Genomic DNA, 19677 nt, shown 5'->3' with positions numbered 1-19677 from the left:
CGAACTCTCACGTGTAATGAACTACAGTAGATCAATAAATTGTATTTGCAGACGTATTTTGACTAATCGACTATTTAAAAATATATACCTTATCCATTATTTTTAATTCACATTCACATTTTATTTTAATTTTAGAATATTATGTTTATTAACTTAATAGCTTATAGATAGAGTGTATTGAAGTATTTAATCTATACATTTAAGATATTAAAACTTGGATAGAAATTGTTAAAATTTGAGTATAAAATCAGTTCACCGAAAAAATAATCTCATTTTTATACAAATAAAAAGGAATGGAAAGTAAAACAATAATGGATTTTAGTTGAATTTAGTTTTGCAATGAAAAAATACATGAATATCTATTCATAAAGTAAATATCATTGGAAATTATTTTTTATTTTTTATAAATAATAATGTACATTAGAATTATTAACGCTAGTGCAACATTATTAGGAATTCAATAAAAATGTGTTATATACAATTTTTAGTTAAGTTTGATAAAAATTTTATTTCAGTTTCACGTTAGAAACTGCAATCTATTATTTTATTAAATTTAATAAATATAGATGAATATTCATATAAAATGAATAATTTTTTTATGAACGTAATTTTAAATTTGATTTTCCAGATAAAATAATTTTATTTTTAAACATTGTATTACCTATAAAAGATTGAATATATAAAATATGTAAATTTACATATTAATTCAATGCTAAAATTAAAATAAAATTTGATTAATTATAATTGAAATTGAAGTATTTTTTTATTGTATAAACTGTAAAATTAATTTGCATTATTTAATTGTTCTTGTTTATCTACATCAATATTTTATATATTTATTTATTAGTTAGATAAAAATAAACATTTTTTTACCAGAAACAAGCATATTTACAAAGTCACGTGAACATTTTCTCGAAAATAAAATTTCTATTTAAATATAAATAAATAAGGTATGTTTCAATTGTATAAACAATGATTTTTTAAAACTACTAAAAGGGGTTTTATTCTTGAATAATAATTTATCGTTTCATTAGAATCTTGAAATACTACTGTAGTAGAAAAGAAAGGTATGTTAAGTTTTTGTAATATAACAAAAGTTCTACTTTATAATAAATTTATATATAATTTGAGAAATATTCAATTTAAAATCATAAAAGTCATAAATCTTAAAATTTATCATGTTAAATTGAAGAAAAACAAAATTACCATAAAGCTTGAGAAAAGAAATAATAAGATAAGCAGTCTTATTTTTAGTATAAAAAGGATAAATTTTAATAAAGTCAAACATTAATAATATGCATCAGTTAAATATTTTTTATGCACAATAAAGTAATGTAATTTAATATGAAATATAGAAATTTAATAGCTTAAAAAATGAATGAATTTATTTTAATAAAAAGAAGAAAAATGGTTCAGGTATTCAGCATCATTTTATATTTTCTTCTTAACGTAAAAGTTATCTTTATAATATAGTTTTAAAAAATGAATTGCCAAATAGATAATTAAACATAACTGCGATAGACGACTCTAAAAAATTCATTTCATTTAAGAGTTTAATACTTTAAATTAAAGTGTAGATATTATTTTATTTAACATCATTGAAAAAATTAAAATGAATTTAAGTAATTTATATTGTTAGATATTAAACATATTTTTTTATAATTTTCGATTTAGAATTAAAATTATAAGATATATTTATTATATTAATTATAATATAATAATTAATACTTCCATTATATAATATTATTATTTTTATATTATTCTATTATTCTTATATTCCCACTATTTAAAAAATGATATTTAATTAAACTTTTTATTAAAGATGTTAATGTTAATTTATTTAGAACATATGTAATGACGATATTACAAAATATTTTGATAACTGAAAAAGTAATTACCCAATTGTGTATTTGATTGTGCAAGGTAGAAAGAATAACCTTTGAATATGTACATACAATATTTATGTATATTATATATATCACGACACTAAATATACGGCAATTACGTCTACAAGAACTTTGCAAAAAATTAAATAAATTAACTTTCTCGTTGGTTGTTTAGTAAGACTCCAGGTTATAGAATCAATAACTAAGTGATTGCATAATTAAATGTGATATAAAAAGTCGTTACTTTTTTCGTATTATTTTCTATTTTTCCACGACAAGCATTATATCTATAAACTTTAGGGTATCGTTACAATATCAGAAAGCTACGGGGTCGCGTAAATAATAATGCGCCTCGCACATAAAACGTCTGCGCTAATTATGGCAATGGGAGCAAGTAGTTATATTGTAAAAGTATAACACTAGGCAAGATTAGTAATATCAGAATATCAGTAACGAAATATAATTGAGCAGAGAAAGACGGAGGCGCTATTAAGACGTTACAAAGCGGGAACGAGAAAAGAAACCAGCATCGAGTATTGCGAGCTTCGCAGGGATTGTGCAATTTCGGAGCTGTATAGATCTGTCAAGGAAGCGAGACCAGTTCAGCGAAGCATCAAGTTTACCTAACAACCGATTAGCGATCAAAGCATAGAAAACCCTTCTCTCTTTCATCGCTCGCCGTTAATTAATAAAGTCTCTGGAGGAAGTGGGCTATGCCTTGTGGCCTATATCTTTGATCCTATCAAAGTTCTTACCAATCGAGCATTTTAATATTAGTTTTCTTCTTCTGTAATCACGGGTTTTAACAGTAACAAATTATGGGTATGGGAATTCTATGATCTTTCAAATTTATGTAAATTAACTAGCTGACCCTTTACTTGTAATTGTTTCAAATATTCAAGCTTCGTGAAAATATATTCATCTTATTCACTTCCAATTCAACTAGGGCCTTCAAATGACTTCAACTTATTATGTTTGTTCCAAGCAAGATAAATCTGTACTTTTCGATTCTGTATATTATAAAAATAAACAGAAACATTTCAAAGAAGTTATACAAAAAGTTTCTGTTAGTCGATTTTTAATTATATTTAGACCATTTTTTTATAAAACAATATAGTTCTTACAACGCATAATATTTAATTATCTAATCATCAATAATGAAATACATAATGCTGTACAAGATTTTTCATAAGATGATATACTTTTAAAATTTTTTTATTACAATTGATAACTCAATTATTTAATTTTTTGGCCATTCTAATTTTACATTATGACAGGTTATATTACAACCTATTATTTATTAAAAAATGTTTTATAATAAATATTCAATTCTTCGATAAGTCATTTTTAAATATATATATTACTTTTATTACTACATTACTTGTACATATATATATATATATATATATATATATTTCAATTCAAATTATACTAATATAAATTATAAATAAATATACATTAGTATTAATCCTTATTTTCAAATTACATAAGCTTGAAAATTCCTTATTGTATTTGCAAATTACAAAAGCACCATTAATGATTAATGACTCTAAATTATTGTAAATTTTCATTTACTACATTTTAATTTTTAATATTAAATTTTTAATATTTCAAATATCAAGATTTTGATTTATTACAAATAAAAAAATTTCTAATAGTCTTCTTACTCTATAGTAAATATTTTATAAAGTCAGAAAAAATAACTTATTGTTTTTAATATAAAAATAAAGCAAGGAATAACTGGATATTAAATTCAATTAAATAGTCAAAAAGTATCTGTAATAAAAGACTTATAAAAAAAATAGTAATTGCAAAAAGTAAATCAATAAAAATGAATAAATTTATTTTAATGTCTCTTTTCTTTTTATAAATTAATAGGTTTAAAGACAAATTAAAAATCACCATTGCTACTGATATTATCTTTATTTACAGTCTGTCTTTCTAACAATTTCTTAACTTTGCTTTAAAATCATATTGTTAGATTATTTTATTTATTGAACTTGAATATTATATATTAATTAATTGATAATATTTCAAATAATTATTATATATTAATGAATGCTTGGTAAAGTAACTTTAATTTTCATAACGAATTTATATTCATTCAATTGTATAATACATAAATTACCTTATAGAATATTAAAGAATTTTTCATGTGCATCCAAATTTTCTGTACAATGACATCTACTTTTTAAAAGAATTGTGACTTTAAAAAGTTATTTTTCTTCCTAATCTTTCGGTTTGTCTAATCATAAAAAATCATTAAGAAATTTTTTAAATTATAACGAAAATATTGAATATTCCTTTACAGATTTGGTGAAAAATGTTAAGGATTTCCAAAGATATACGAAATAATATAATACAATAATGTAAGATTGTGTAATTTTATTTTTATTAGATCTAAAAGCTATTGAATGCTTTTAATTAGTTTGATTAAATATTAGCCTATTACATCTTGTGCTGTAAATTCATTTCATAATTAATCGCCTCTGATAGATTTTGTAAAAAATTTTATTATGAATTATTTATTTTATTAAGATTTATTACTTACTACTTTCTTAATAAATATAATTTATTGTAATGTAGGTATTTATTAATTTATTAATAATTAATAATAATTAATAAATAAATAATATAAATAATATAATTATACCATAATGCGTTTCTATAAAGGAGAAAGAACGAATTTCAAAACTTCAAAAATTAATTTCAATATTAATGAATTTGAAGCTTATATTTATTAAATTTCAAGAAATTTATAAAATATTTAACATATATTATTTTTAATATTAACAAATTAACATTATTATATCGATTTTCGAATTAATTTTATAATATATGAATAATCATATGTATTATGAATATAGGCCAATAAAAATATTTTGAAACAATCATTTTTAACATAATTGTATTTTAATTACAGAATAATATTAAAATTATAGTTTTAAATATTTTGATATTAAAATATGGCATATAAATTAATTTGCTTGAATATTTAATCTATGCTTATATTTATTATGTACAATTACAATTTTTTTCATTATAATATAATACTATAGTATGCATTGAAATAATTATAAGAAATTATTATTTTAATATTAATATTGATTTATCTTCTAATTTAAATAAATAATATATATCATGAGCAAGAATGTTACGAATTATGCCTATTAAAATTTCAGAATATTAACGAATGCTTCAGTAAAGTTTTGATTATTTCTTAGCCTTATACTAATCGTTGTGATTAAAATTCACTTGAACATGAGAGATTTTGAACTTCTTATATTTGCATGATTGTATAAGAATCATTAATATCTAATATTTATTATATAGATGTACCTATTATCTAATTTCTTATTTAATAATTTCCCTTTTAGCTTATATAGTGCTAATATAGCTAATAAAAGTGAGCTCATAGTTTTCATCGGATAGATTTCGTCTCTTGCAGTCGACATTGTAACAAATACTTGAATTTTATTTTAATAAATCAATATTTTTTAATAGCTATCCTTATGCTTGGCACCAGTAACATTTTACTAATCTGCATGATCATAAAGTACATAATAATAAAATGTTAATGTAGACGCGTAAATAGACAGAAAAATCGTTTTCGCTAATTATTTGCATTAATAAACAAGCAGAGTATTGATACCCTAGGCGAGCATTTTGCAGGCTTTGAAATTACCAGGCTAGGCTACATGTTACGAAATGCATGAGCGAGAGATTCTGCTACGTCGTTGCTGTACAGCTCTTCGGCATAACGATGCTGCTCGTGTAAATTATTGTGAAAGGCGCGGTGCTCACTTGTTTTACCGTTGCGTTATTATCAGAGACGTATAAAATGAGAATCGTCATTTGTCAAGGAGGTCGGCTCTTGTGTGCCGGCTTGTCTTTACATTGGCAAGGCGATGAGAGCTCTCATTTACAGGTGCATTGCATGCAATAGAGATTGCTGATTTTATAATGAAACTGTGCAACGTGTCACTCGACCGATGTATTGTATCCTGGATAAGTAGTGATTTAAAGCAAGATGTTGAAAGCTTCCAACGAATCTTTGTGATTGGACATAATTTTGCCTGATTATGCCTCGATAATCTACTCATTTGGATTGTTTCCGTTATAGGATATTTTATGTCCTGGCAATAATGAAATTAAAAGTAGCAATAATAAAATTGAGAATATCGTGTTAAAAATCCTTTTATAGATAGAATAGTGAAGAATGAAAAATGTTATTCTATGCTTTATCATAGATACACAAACATGGGAAGCCAATCAGTAGTTTTCCTTTGAAAGTAATTAAAGATTAAAAACTTAATTTCATATAATAATTTTGATAGTTTACTATTTGTTCATAACATGTTTACTAAATATTTTTGAAATTAAATTTTTAAGTTTATTAAGATAAATACCAAAAAGAAAAATGCAATTTCCTAATATATAATTCTTATTATCATTGCAATTAAAAATAAAAAACTTTATATAATAAATTTTATATAGAAAATATTACGATAATTAAAAAAATTTGATATTATTTTTATATAAATAAGTGAATATTATTATATATACAGTGAAATAAGATTTTAATGATTAAACGCATTTTGATAATCTAGTTAAGATCAATAATGTACAAACTCATAAGTTTACATATTTTTAAAATAATTTTATTATTAATTCAACATTTTTTATATTAATGCAAATATTAAGTAAACTATATTTATTCAAGTAATTATATTCAAGTAAAAACATTAAAACTTTGCTATTATTTGGGACAAGTATAATAGAATGACAATTTTATAGTCAATGGTATTTTACGATAAAAATTTATTTATGTTATTGTACAAGAATTGTACTATTATTTTTATGCTAATGATTATGTCAGATTTTTAATGAATTTATAAAGATTTTTTGATTCATTAAATTTTATTTAATTATATATATATATATATATATATATATATATATGTATAAATAAATTAATATCCTGTGTCATTATTTTGTTAAATAATAATATATTTACTAATTTAATATTCAATTACATTTCGCAAAATTAAAATATTAACAAACGGTTAAATTTCATCTTTTGAATGATAGTATTATAATTTTTTAATATTAACATGTTTTTTATTTATGAAAGATAAAAGGAAAAAAATTTAGTCCATTAAAAATAATGTGCACTTTATATCTATGTTTACTACTGCGATTTCCACAGAGGTTTGATAATTTAACGAAAAGTTAACTAGTCAACTCGCTAATATAATTTTTGTGTGTATTATAATCAAAATTATAAATAATGCTGTTTCTTATGTCTATTATACGACAGAAAATCAGGCAGGTGAAAATGAACCAAAAGCAGCTATTGAGAGCTCAAGTAGACTGTAAATCGTTGCGATATTCTCGACGCGAAAGATTTCAATAATTAATATTGATTCGGACTAAATGATTGGGTTATGGCGTGTTCATATTTTATTATATAGCATTAAATGGATAAAATATATTTACTTCTACTATTATATCGCAATCGTTTTTTAAAAGCAACAAATCGTTGAATAATTCAATTCACTTAGAAATTAATGAAATATTGTTTCGATTTTTTTTCTATTTTTCTTTTTTACTGAACTTTTTTATTGCATTTTTCTCGTTCTTGAATTCCAAATTTAAATAATATAATGTTATTGTCCATAATTATTTTTAAGAGGCTATCTGAATTTTTTATGTATGAAATTTAAATTAAAAAAAAAGTGAATGAAACGATTGTTTTCACTTTTGAAACTCTTAAGAATTTCGTTTTTTAATTTTTTTACAATACATTGATTCGCAGCATGTTTTACAATTTTTTTAGTAGAAGTTCACATCTAATTTCACGAATGATTATATTAAATAATAATCATCATACATAATTTAGTTAAAGTATTATTAGGAAATTTAATTATATAACTATTGACTATGTTTGATAATTAACAGAAATAACTAAATAATTAAAGCTTATAATTAAAATTATTAATTTATAATTAAAATAAAAAATAACTAAAAGAAAATATTAATGTTGTATTTTTATTTATTCCATTTGTAAATATTGAAATATTTTTAAAATTTTAATTAATATTATGTTTAAATGTGATTTATAACACTTTCGCTGACATGTAAATTAAGATGTGCCTATACGAGATTCATTTTTATCCGTATATAAATTATTAACAAAATACATTTAATTTGTAAAAAATATATGAAGCAGGAAAGAATTGTAATTTTTAGTGCATAATCTTGAAGAATTTCTACTTTCTAAATACAGGATCGCGTATAATGATTGTTCAGCAATGTCTTAATTGATCCTTCCTTCCGTGCACATTTTCATTAACATTGTACAAGTTCTATTTTACTTTGGTTTTGTCCGTAAAATATTTTTAATTTTATCCAATTGTTAAACCAGAAAAATAGTCCTTATTAGCTTTTCACGTTTTTAATAAACAGAAAATAATTTCTCTTTTATACATTAATTTTTCTTCAGTCTGTCTAATTTCATTGTATAATATATTAATTATTATTATATTATTTAAAATATCTTTAATATATTTAACAATTAATTAATTTTAAAGCTAATGTTATTTTAATTATAAATATATATTTTAGATATTTATATTTAATAATTGAAATAATCAGCTGACATTACGCTACAAGCTTTCTCCAAAATTTTTGAGATTAAATACACAAGCTACATTAACATTAAATCTTTTTTTTCAACAAAGGTGAATAATTTATATAATTCATAATTATATTTTCTATATAATAAGATTTCTTCCGATTAAGCTTCGAATAAACTTTTAATTTTTGACCATAACCCAATATAAAATTAACAACTAATTATATCATTCGTATTTCATTAAATGAAAAAACTAAAAACGTGCTATAAATTGTCTAATCGATCAATGATTTTGAAATCATTGATTTGAATTAAAATAATTTTAACACATATATAAAATAATAAAACACATATGTATAATCATATTTATTACTCTATACATTGAAATAGTTGAATTAAATAGCAAGTAGTAGTAGTAGTATTGTAAAAGTAGTATTAATATTAGTAGTATTATTAGTAGTAACAATTATTATTATTAGTAGTAGTCCACAGTATCTATTTTAGTTAGCGAAGTTACACACCTTGATATTATATTGCTGATTTCATAAATTGAAATAATTTACGTTTTAATTATTTTCATATACATACAAATCTATTATAAACATTTGGGTATTATTTTAAGATAAATTAACTATATTTCTATATTAGTTTTTCAATCTAAATCAATAGTATTAAAAGATTTAATTATACGAGTAATGATTTTTCTATATAATTAAAAAAAAGTTTAATTGAATATATATTTTTTATTTTATTTCAATGCAGCATATTTAAAGCAATGTTCAAATCTATAAATTAGGTATTATAATATTTTAAATAATTTGATTTTCAGTTAAACATGTTTTTAGCTGTATATGAATGAATTTTTGTTTTAATGTTTCTAAAAAAAAACATTTTAAGAAGCAATATTTATTGAATCTGATACATAAAATAGGGTTTATGGTTTTAAAAAATATAGTTTTTATTTGAATACTTATTTTTTAAATTTAATTTTACTATACTTTGTAATGATATTAAAATTGTAGGATTATTTAATATCGAAAGACATTTATCTTCAAAAAGAACACATATTTTGAATACTTAGAATGTATGCATATGCTAAAAACTTTATTGTTATCGATATAAAAAAATAAGTTTTTATTATTATTATATATCATATAAATATATTATATTTTTTAATTTATGTTTATTTTTTATTGAAATATACCTTAGAAAATCATTCATTGAAGAAGCAATAATTTGTATTTCCTGCAATCATGTAATTTGGTCTTTATATAGTTAATTTTCTTACATTTTGAAACTAGTGTATATCTAGCTTGAAGTTCATTTACAAAGTAAAATATACATTAAAAAGTATCTTTCACTGAAAGATATATTCAAGTAGTTTTCTGACTTTTTAGCAAAGTGATATGATTATACAAATTCGATGAAATATTCAATTTTTGCCCGAATATGTAATTTTAACCAAATGTGATAATGCATTAGATTCTCTACACATTATTCGATTTTTAAACATTTTATGATCATAAAAAAATTTGAACTTACTACTGCTGCCATTCTTTTGTCGTTACTGATTTTCTCCATTCCGCTCCACAATCTCACTTTGTCTCTCTTGAATTGTACTACAGTTCAGTGGATGATTTTTATTCTACAATTTTTACTTCTTGATCAGCGTTGGAGTTGGCGGCGTTGGTGGCGGCACCGTCAAAACATCGGACTTTCACTTTTATACGGGGAATATGTGTGCGCGCACGTGCAAACATCGAACAAACAGTGCTTTGTCGAGCGACGGCTTCGACATGTATTGTTCTTTCCTATGGCCGTTGTGAAAGAAGCTGGAAAAAGTAAAGGCGAGGGTAGAGACTATAGAGCCGATGTACACATCGAATTGGAGCACAACCGTTAAATATGTATAATATTCAACGCTAGATAGAGTTGATAATAGTAGAAAGCGATATTTTTACCATACTTTTAATATACTATTCATTCTTATTATCTTTTCTTATTGTCTCCAGTTAAATTTCGCATTGACAAAACACATTCGATATAACGATGGAAACATTCATTTTGACGATTGAATGGAACCGTATTGGTTGACAAAAGCTATGTAATATTGGCACGCCCCTTATTACATATTATTCGAATATTTTCTTTCATAATTGAAAAAACAAATATAAAAGCATACAAGAGTATAAATTGAATAAACGATTCTATTATTCGATACTAGACTTTAACAGTATAGGTTAATTTCCAACAAAATTTAAGTTGATTTGGGTTTCGTTTTTAATGATACTTTCATTATTGGCAGCAGGATCACTGATAATTATGTAACAAATTATTTATCTCAACAGACTTATCAGTCTGCTTTAAATATCGAAAAAATTTTTTATTAATAAATTTGTATTTTTATTGATAACTTAATTTTGCACAGTTATTGTGAATGTTTGTCGTTACTCTGGATTTAAATCTATCTTTTATGAATTGAAATTTTAATGAAATGTATAGAGATATGTCCTTAACTCTCCTTTTTTACATCCATCTTTCTTTCTTCGTAATGTTCCCTTGTCATTGTTTTTTTCAACTCCCAGTGTTCAGGACCGCATAAACTGTTTCCTATAATATGCAGTACAATATATTTATTACAAGATATAATTACTGAAATGTATACGTATGTATTTACAAAAATGTTGAATTTGGTGGGGTTCCTGATATATCGAAGAAATAACCAACCTAAACTACAATAACGTCTGTATTGTATTATTATTATTATTATCTTTCAAAGCAATGATATTATTAGTTTTAAAGAAATGAATGCAATAACTGTTATCTTAATTATATTAATAATTGATGTTAAAAATGTACAATTTTTCTGTCATATATACTTACAGTATTAATAATACATTTAAATCAATAAACCATTATAAAATAAACGTAAAATTATTTTTTATTCACGATACTATACAATACTTAGAATTTTATTCAGAATGTAAGGCTACTGTATACAGATTATTAATAAAATTGAAGATACAATATTATACTATAGTTTTTCTAATTTTCAGATTTATTTAAACTATAAATGAAGCTAAAAATCCCACCCACAAGATACGTTATTCTTCATAAGCACGGTCGCTATATTCGAAGGAATTAGATGTTTTTGTATGTAGAATAATAAAGTTTCTAATAACTTTCTTATCGATGACTTACGAGCTGACCTTAACATTAAAAAAATGCATATACGTTAGTAATAATTGTTTATAAATGATACTAACTATTTGTATTTATTTAAAATATTCGTGTTATGTAAATTATATAAAATTTGGATAATGATTTTCTAGAATTAATTAAATAAAGACATAATAATATAATAAACATAATAATAATAGTAAATGATATTTACTTATAATCATATAGCTATCACCAATGAAATTTGTGCATTATTAATAAAAAATAGTGCTTTGAATCAATTCGATAAAAATAGTAATGCTAATTCTTACTTTTTTATTTAAAGGAAATTATATATATTCTAACGATAATAAAAAATAAAATATTTATTTTAATTAATTTAATTATTGATTGAATTAAATCCATTGAAATGAAATTAAATTTTATAAAAAATGAAAATGTAATTTTTTTAAATGCTAATATATATGATATTCATTTACTTATCATATCTTAACAAGGTAAAAAAATATAAATGTTTAAAGTCTTACAATAATAATGTAAATATTATCTCTTATAATAAAAATATCATCGAAGGCTATCGAGTAGTTTTTAATACTGTATGGAATGCTGGACTGTTACACTTCAATCACGGAAAATCAAGAAATGGTGTAATGAATGAATTCGTTTCGTTTCATACCCAACTTAAATTAGTTTCTTCCTTAGGTAGTCAATTCATACTTTGGGCTTATTTTCATTTTTACCTTTCCATAAATTAAACTTTGTATTTTGATTGCCCTTTTACCATACATAATGGAATTTTAAAAATTTTTATTTTATTTCCAATTATTGAAATTATTTTTTATAATTTAATACTATTATTGAATAACTATTATTGAGTAATAGTTAAATTTCAAAATATATATAACCAATAATTAAAGCAAATGGTTTATAATTCTGTTATATCAAATTATTATACATATTTTTTATTATTAAATAATTTTTCATAAAGTAATTAATAATATTTTATTTATATAAGCAATAATATGAAAATTTTATTTGTTATGAATATATACTGCGACATGCAGAAATTTCTAAGTAGTGCAAATAGATAAAAAATTTGATTAAAAATATTGGTCATAATATATCCTAATATCTATTTTGGCTTAGTATTTATAACATTTCAATATATTTCAATCTTATATAATTGTTTAGCTTTAAACATATAAATTTAATCACTACGTAATAATTTTTTTTAAAGGAACTAAAATTATTTTTACTTTATATTTAATATAATTTGTTAATTATAAACAAATATAAATCAAATGATGATTTATGAAAATTATAAATTAGAAATTATTATAAATATAGTCTAATTAAATAGTTATTTTATTAAAGTAAATATAAATATAAAAATAAATATGTTGTCCAGTAATAAAAAAATAACATTGTACAGTAGTAAAATATTTATTTTATATAATTAATTTTGTGAAATAATTTAATAAAATAAAGTATTTTTATATTAAATTTTTAAGTAGACAATATTTATATATATTATTTTAACATCATCCAATTATAAATAAGAACAAATTAAAAACAAATTGAAAAGAACAAAAAAATGAGGTACATTAAATAATAAATAATGCACATATACTAAAAATAGTAAGTCAAGAAATTAAAAAGTATGATTTAAAATAGTATACTTGTAAAGTTTAAAATATTTCTGTTCACTTAATTCAATTCAAAATATCATTTATGGTTCTTAGCACTAAGAATGTAATAATAAATGTAAAAGAAAAATATTATATTTATAAATATATTATTGAAATCAAATTGAATATTAAATGTATTTTTTAAACAAATTTATGTATTAACAATTATGAAAAGGATTTAAAATTTAAAAGGAAAATGCTTTTAATAAAATTTTAATTATTATATTGTTAGAGAGTCTTAAAAATCAGAAGTTGTATTTATTTGTTGTTACAAAAAGTTTTACAATATACTGTTAAATTAAATTACCTAGTATAAAATATTAAATTATAATTTATTATTAGTGTAAATAATCAAATGTATTAAAAATGTAGATTGTAAACCTAAAACTTGCAGTTAATAACAAAATAACTAAATCATGAAAATTTTGATTAATTGAATAATATTCGAAAATATATTTGAATATTATTTTGTATATTATTTTGAATATTATTATACAGTAATAAGATCAAAATTAAGTAGTTATTTTACGATATCTATATTTGATCTTATCTATAGACCCTTTATGCGACTGTTTGTATTAATAGGAATATTATTAAAAAATCTTAAATGATCTATAACTACTTTAGATAAGAGCTTTTTTTCTCGTTGATGTGCCTTTCAGATTTCATCGTCATATTTTCTCTGAATGTTCTCAACAATTTTCGTTATGTATAAAATACTTGTAAAAAACAGAAGAACAAAAATAAATTATTAAAAAAAATTCTTTGCTAAAATTATTCATAAAAGACACGTTAAATTTATAATGAATTAATTTAAAGTATAACTGATCATTAGTTATTAAAGATAGTAAATTGTTTTACAATTTTTGTAAAATTATTCATATATAATCCTTTTTAATACTAATACTTAATTTTATTTACTTGAAAAACAATGACATTTTTAACTACTTAAAATCACTTTTTAGACTTGATCAGAAATTTTTTTTGGATGTAAAAACAAATTTTTAAATAAGTAGTAATATAGCAATGTATAAATAAAATTTAAATCTAAAATTTCCAAATTTCCATAGATTCCATTTTGTATTTTACAATTATACAATAATAGTACTTTCTCAAAATAAAATTTAATAGTATAATCATGTAAGCTTTTGGATTAGTTAAAAAAATAATTTGCATTTTAATTTATATATAATCAAAATATATATATTTTCGAATTAGTATACACCATTTATTATTTGTGTGTGAAAATAATTTTCAAAATTTAATATATCAGCAATATGTGAAATTTGTGTGTTGTTAATTGTAGAACAATATTCAAACTATAATTTTATATTTAATACAAGATAAAGAAAAATAATAGATAAGAGTTATGGGAATTATAAATTAAGTATAAATTAGAAGTATAAATTATTGTCATTTTATAAGTATTGGATAATTAAAGCAGTTATTTTATGATATTGTTCTAAAGAAGAGTTCTTTTAATTTGTGAGTTATAAGTCATATTTATTTGCAATTTATGCAAAGCTTATGAATAAATAGTTAACTATCATTATAACATTAAATATTGATTTAAATTCTTAAAATGTTATTTTTGCTTACTTGTAAAAGAATGTATTTCAAAATCATATTTGCTATATTGTGAGTGGTATAACGGCTTACTTAAATAAACGTGATTGTAAAAATTAATCTCAAGTGTGAGAAAACATAAATAACCGAATTAAATAATGAAGTTAAGGGTAATTTAAATAAATTTTATAATATAAATTTTGAAATATTTGATAATATCCAACTATGATCGTAACAATTGTGATTGTAATATGCTAAAGATTTATATTTATGAGAGAATTATGGAATTTATAAAACAAGTTTTAAATAAATATATGAATTGAATTGGATTTAATATCTTGTAATTAAATAAGTATAAGAGAAATTTATACAAGCTCTATGTTTTACTTTTTTAGAAGTATATAAATTGGTCATGAAAAGTATACAAATAAATATATTAAATAACTAGTAACAAAATGCTAATAAAATATTTACCTAATATTAGTATAATTGTTAATTATTAAATATATAGTGTAGGATTTTTACTGTACAAATTATTTTCATATTAAAATCATCATATTAAAATTATTAAAGTTTTAGTTGTAAATCAAGAAAGTTATATGTGATTTCATAATTATTTATTAGAATTGATTTAAACGATTTGAATATAATAAAATTTAATGTTATAAAAAATTTTAAATATTTAAATTATTATACAAATTATATAAAAGTTTTCTATCATGTGTAGAATTAACCGTTAAAAGGAAAAGCTAGCTGTAAAGATTTATATTGACCAAAAGTGAAAAATATCCATGATGTAATTTTTTAGTATTTATAAATAAGAAATATGTAATCACAATAAAATTAGAACAAAAAATTGCTATAAAATAATATAAAAATTTTAAATGCTTTTCTTATAAAATAAAATAATTTATAAAATCAAAATAGAGTTTTTTTACAACTGTAATTATACATTAAAAAAAATAACTTGAAATTAATAAATATTAATAATTAATTCAGTATAAATTTAAATATACTAGTCTACGATGTATTTCAGTATCACGATCAACATGAGATTAAAACCTGTTTTTGCAGGTATAAGATTTTTCTTCTCAATTCTAAAGAGAAACAAACATGTATTGAAAATAAGTAAATCTAAAAATTAACATAAATATATTTTGAATATTTTAATATACAAGAATAAATGCATCGAAAAATACGTTTCCTAAATATGGATCGAATATAATTTTTTGTCTATTTTGCTGCACCAGACAGTTAGTTCTTAATTTTAGAAAATTATTAAAATTTTAAACAAATAATTAGAAAATTAGGGCTTCAATATTGAAGGGCATCAAATTTGAAAAATGATCGCGGTAACGGATTTCCAAGTAAACTCTTCAGTCGCATGTGTATTAACATATACAGATATTACAGATTCGTGATAGCCGGAGAGAGAGAGGGAGAAAAAAGGGAGGGAGGGATAGAGAGAGAAAGAGAACGAGAGAGAGTGTATGTAAGAGAGAGGGAGAAAAACAGGGGATAGAGAAAAAGAGAGAGAGAGTGCGAATATGTGTGTGTGTGTGTGTGCGCGCGCGCGCGCACGCGCGAGAGGGATGTTTTGATGAGAAGCCGCGAGTGCATGAAGAGGCAGTGTGCATGTGACACATAACTTGAGATTCGTAGGCTGAGAAACGGAAAAGATCCTGATAGCATTGAGTATCGTCGTACGTGCTGAGAACTAAAGCAGAAATTAGGAGCAAAGCATGTCCCCTTTCTCTTGCCAAGCCGAGCGTACCGCGAAATACTTTCCCTCTTGACCGACTCGAGCCTACGCGACGGTCGAACGCTGACTGCGGAAAGCCAGGCCTGGACATGTCATCGGAAAACCGGAAAATCATTTGGAGGCACCTTATTGTAACTTTGATTTTTCTTTCTCTCTCTCTTTCCTTTTTTTATCTCTCTCCCCCTTTTTCCTCTCTTTTTCTTTCTGTTTAGCAATTGTTGAAAGCGCTAGAAATCTTTCTCTCTCCCTTTGTCAATCGGCCTTCTCATTCCTATATTTCTATCGTCGAGATTTAACTCTCTACTTAAAGTAGATAACAAACAAAAAGCACGACATTGTAATCCCTAGTACTCGTAAAAGTTAGTTAAATTGAAACTCCACTATTAATTAATTGCACATTAGCGAATATTTTAAGAAATCAAAGACTTTATTCCAGTAGTAATAGTTTTCTTTGCTTATTAAAAATTATAAGGATTTGTAATTGTAAAATTGTACAGAAATCTGTATATTTATGTTACAGGAGTTCTAAGAACGATGCATACCACGTTAATAAATTGATATCAAGAATTGAATTTCAGTAATTTTTCAATGAACCGTGGAAATGTTTATTTTTAGAATATTTTCAATGCAATAGATTAATTGTATATTTATTTATTTACATATCTATCTATTTCTGTATCCATCTATCTCTCTATCAATCCATTTAATTATCTATTTATAAATGTTTATTTTTGTATCAATAAAATAGAAATACAAATTTGATTTACACTATTCGTTTTATAATTTTTAAAGTTTTTCAATATTATAGAATTATTTAAATTAATACTTGCACATATATAAAAAATTAATGACAAAAAAATATGTCTTAAATATCTAAAAGATTTCATTAGTTACATTTTATTTTCATGAATTTTGATAGAGCATATTTATCATTTAAAATAAATAAAATGATCATATAAATAAAATGCATCCAGGTAAATCTAATATAAGGCGCATTAGAAAATTTAATGATTTCGTATTTCCTATTTTAATGAGATATGTGTTACATATTTACTCAACTTCAAGCCTATTTATATATAAATAAAAATAAACCGATTTACTAATCAACTTAAAAACTTGTAATTTTATACCATTATATTTTTTGATTATATACATATTTTTTAGGAGATAATAAAAAGTATTATTTTCAAAATTTATTGTCAATAATGTTGAATAGTTATAGTAATTTTTAATTATATTTATACGCGCGCTCGCGCAAATACACACACATAGGTACACACAAATATACTTATATTATTAATATAGAATTTTATGAAAATTCGATTTACATATTATTATTTTAACTCATATTACATAATATATATTTATTGCTTTTAAATTAAATAAGCTTGTAATAATATTATTACTTATATATTAATTGCATAATAAATGTTTATGTAATGTTTTATCATATTAAATTTAAAATGTTTATATAATATTTAAAAATGAATTTCTTAAAATTCTTTTACTTATTTATAATACGAGTAAAAGCAAAATCTGTGTAAGATAGAATTATTTAATAATATTTCATTTAATATATAATTTTATAATATATTACATTATATGTTATAGTAATCATTATTAAAATATTATTACTTTTCAAATTTAACAATAACAAAAGCAATTATGAATTATTTTAAATTAATTTCAAATTGTAATAATGCTTATTTATGTTAATATTTAATATTATAAAATACATGAAATCTAAAAATTTTTATTTATTTAAAATATTAAATGTTTAAATATTTATATATCATATAATAAAATTATTTTTACAGAATTAATGATTTATTTAAAAATATTAATATTTCTAAAATGTTACTACTTTTTAAAATTTGGTTTACAAAAATAATTTTGTTTTATATAAGTATTGTATGCGTTCAATATGTTTAATATGACGTTATAATTTGAATTAACTGAACGTGGAATTCTTGTAAATGATTATTACAGTTTTTCAAATTCCTACAAATTAGAGTGATAACATTTATCATATAGTGATTAGTTATTATTGTTATAAAATTAATTATTTTTCAATATTGTTTATCTATAAAAAGTATTTAATATAATAAGTTTAAGTGGACTAATGATCTCACAAGATATAAAGAATTAAAGGAATAAAAAGTTGCTTAATTTATAAACAGGGATCATTATATTTGGATTACAATAAAAAATGTACTGATATCAGTAAGTAGTCTTTGGTCACTGGACATTGTATATGTTAGGACATAATGAGATTTAGATGGATCTGTACTTAGTTGCACACAAAGTGTGTACCAATGAATGAAAGACGCAAATACAAAGTGCATGTCATGAGTTTGCTTAGTGGACATGGAGAAGCAATAATTTTCGTTGTTACATTGCGTTGAGTACCAATTCACTTATGGTGCGCCCCATTATTGGTTTTTATGTCTGTGATAAGGTCAATAACCAGTTTTCATTTTAGTTCTCTCTATATTCTTGTTTTACATTTTTATTTTTCGTATTTTTAGAAGTGTAGGTGGCTGTAATATATTAAAATTATATAGTATATTCAATACCAGACTAAAGAATACGGAAGTGCTCTTATATCGTAACAGTATCATTAAGTATTCGTAGAATTTTATTGTATTGTATATATGAATATCCTTTTTCAATATCTACTCTCACCTTTATAGTTTCCTTCCGTACTCAGTCGACTAATGAGAAAACTACATGTTTTCTAATGTTAATTGATTCTAAAGTATGTATTACGATTATACTAAAGTTTTTAAACCGCAGAAAGTAGAGATTTTAAATGGAATTTTACATTATATAATTCAATAATTACTTAAATTTTAACTTTTAGATTTTGTAAATATTTTGCACATATTTATGCTTTTTTATAAATTAAGAGTTTAAAAAATGTATTACTTTCTATAAAATATTAATATCAACAGAATG

This window comes from Ceratosolen solmsi, unplaced genomic scaffold, assembly GCF_000503995.2.
Source record: "Ceratosolen solmsi marchali unplaced genomic scaffold, CerSol_1.0 scaffold58, whole genome shotgun sequence".
NCBI classification, from domain to species: Eukaryota; Metazoa; Arthropoda; class Insecta; order Hymenoptera; family Agaonidae; genus Ceratosolen; species Ceratosolen solmsi.
The sequence above is the reverse complement of the archived record's forward strand: the minus strand, read 5'-3'. Positions refer to the sequence as shown.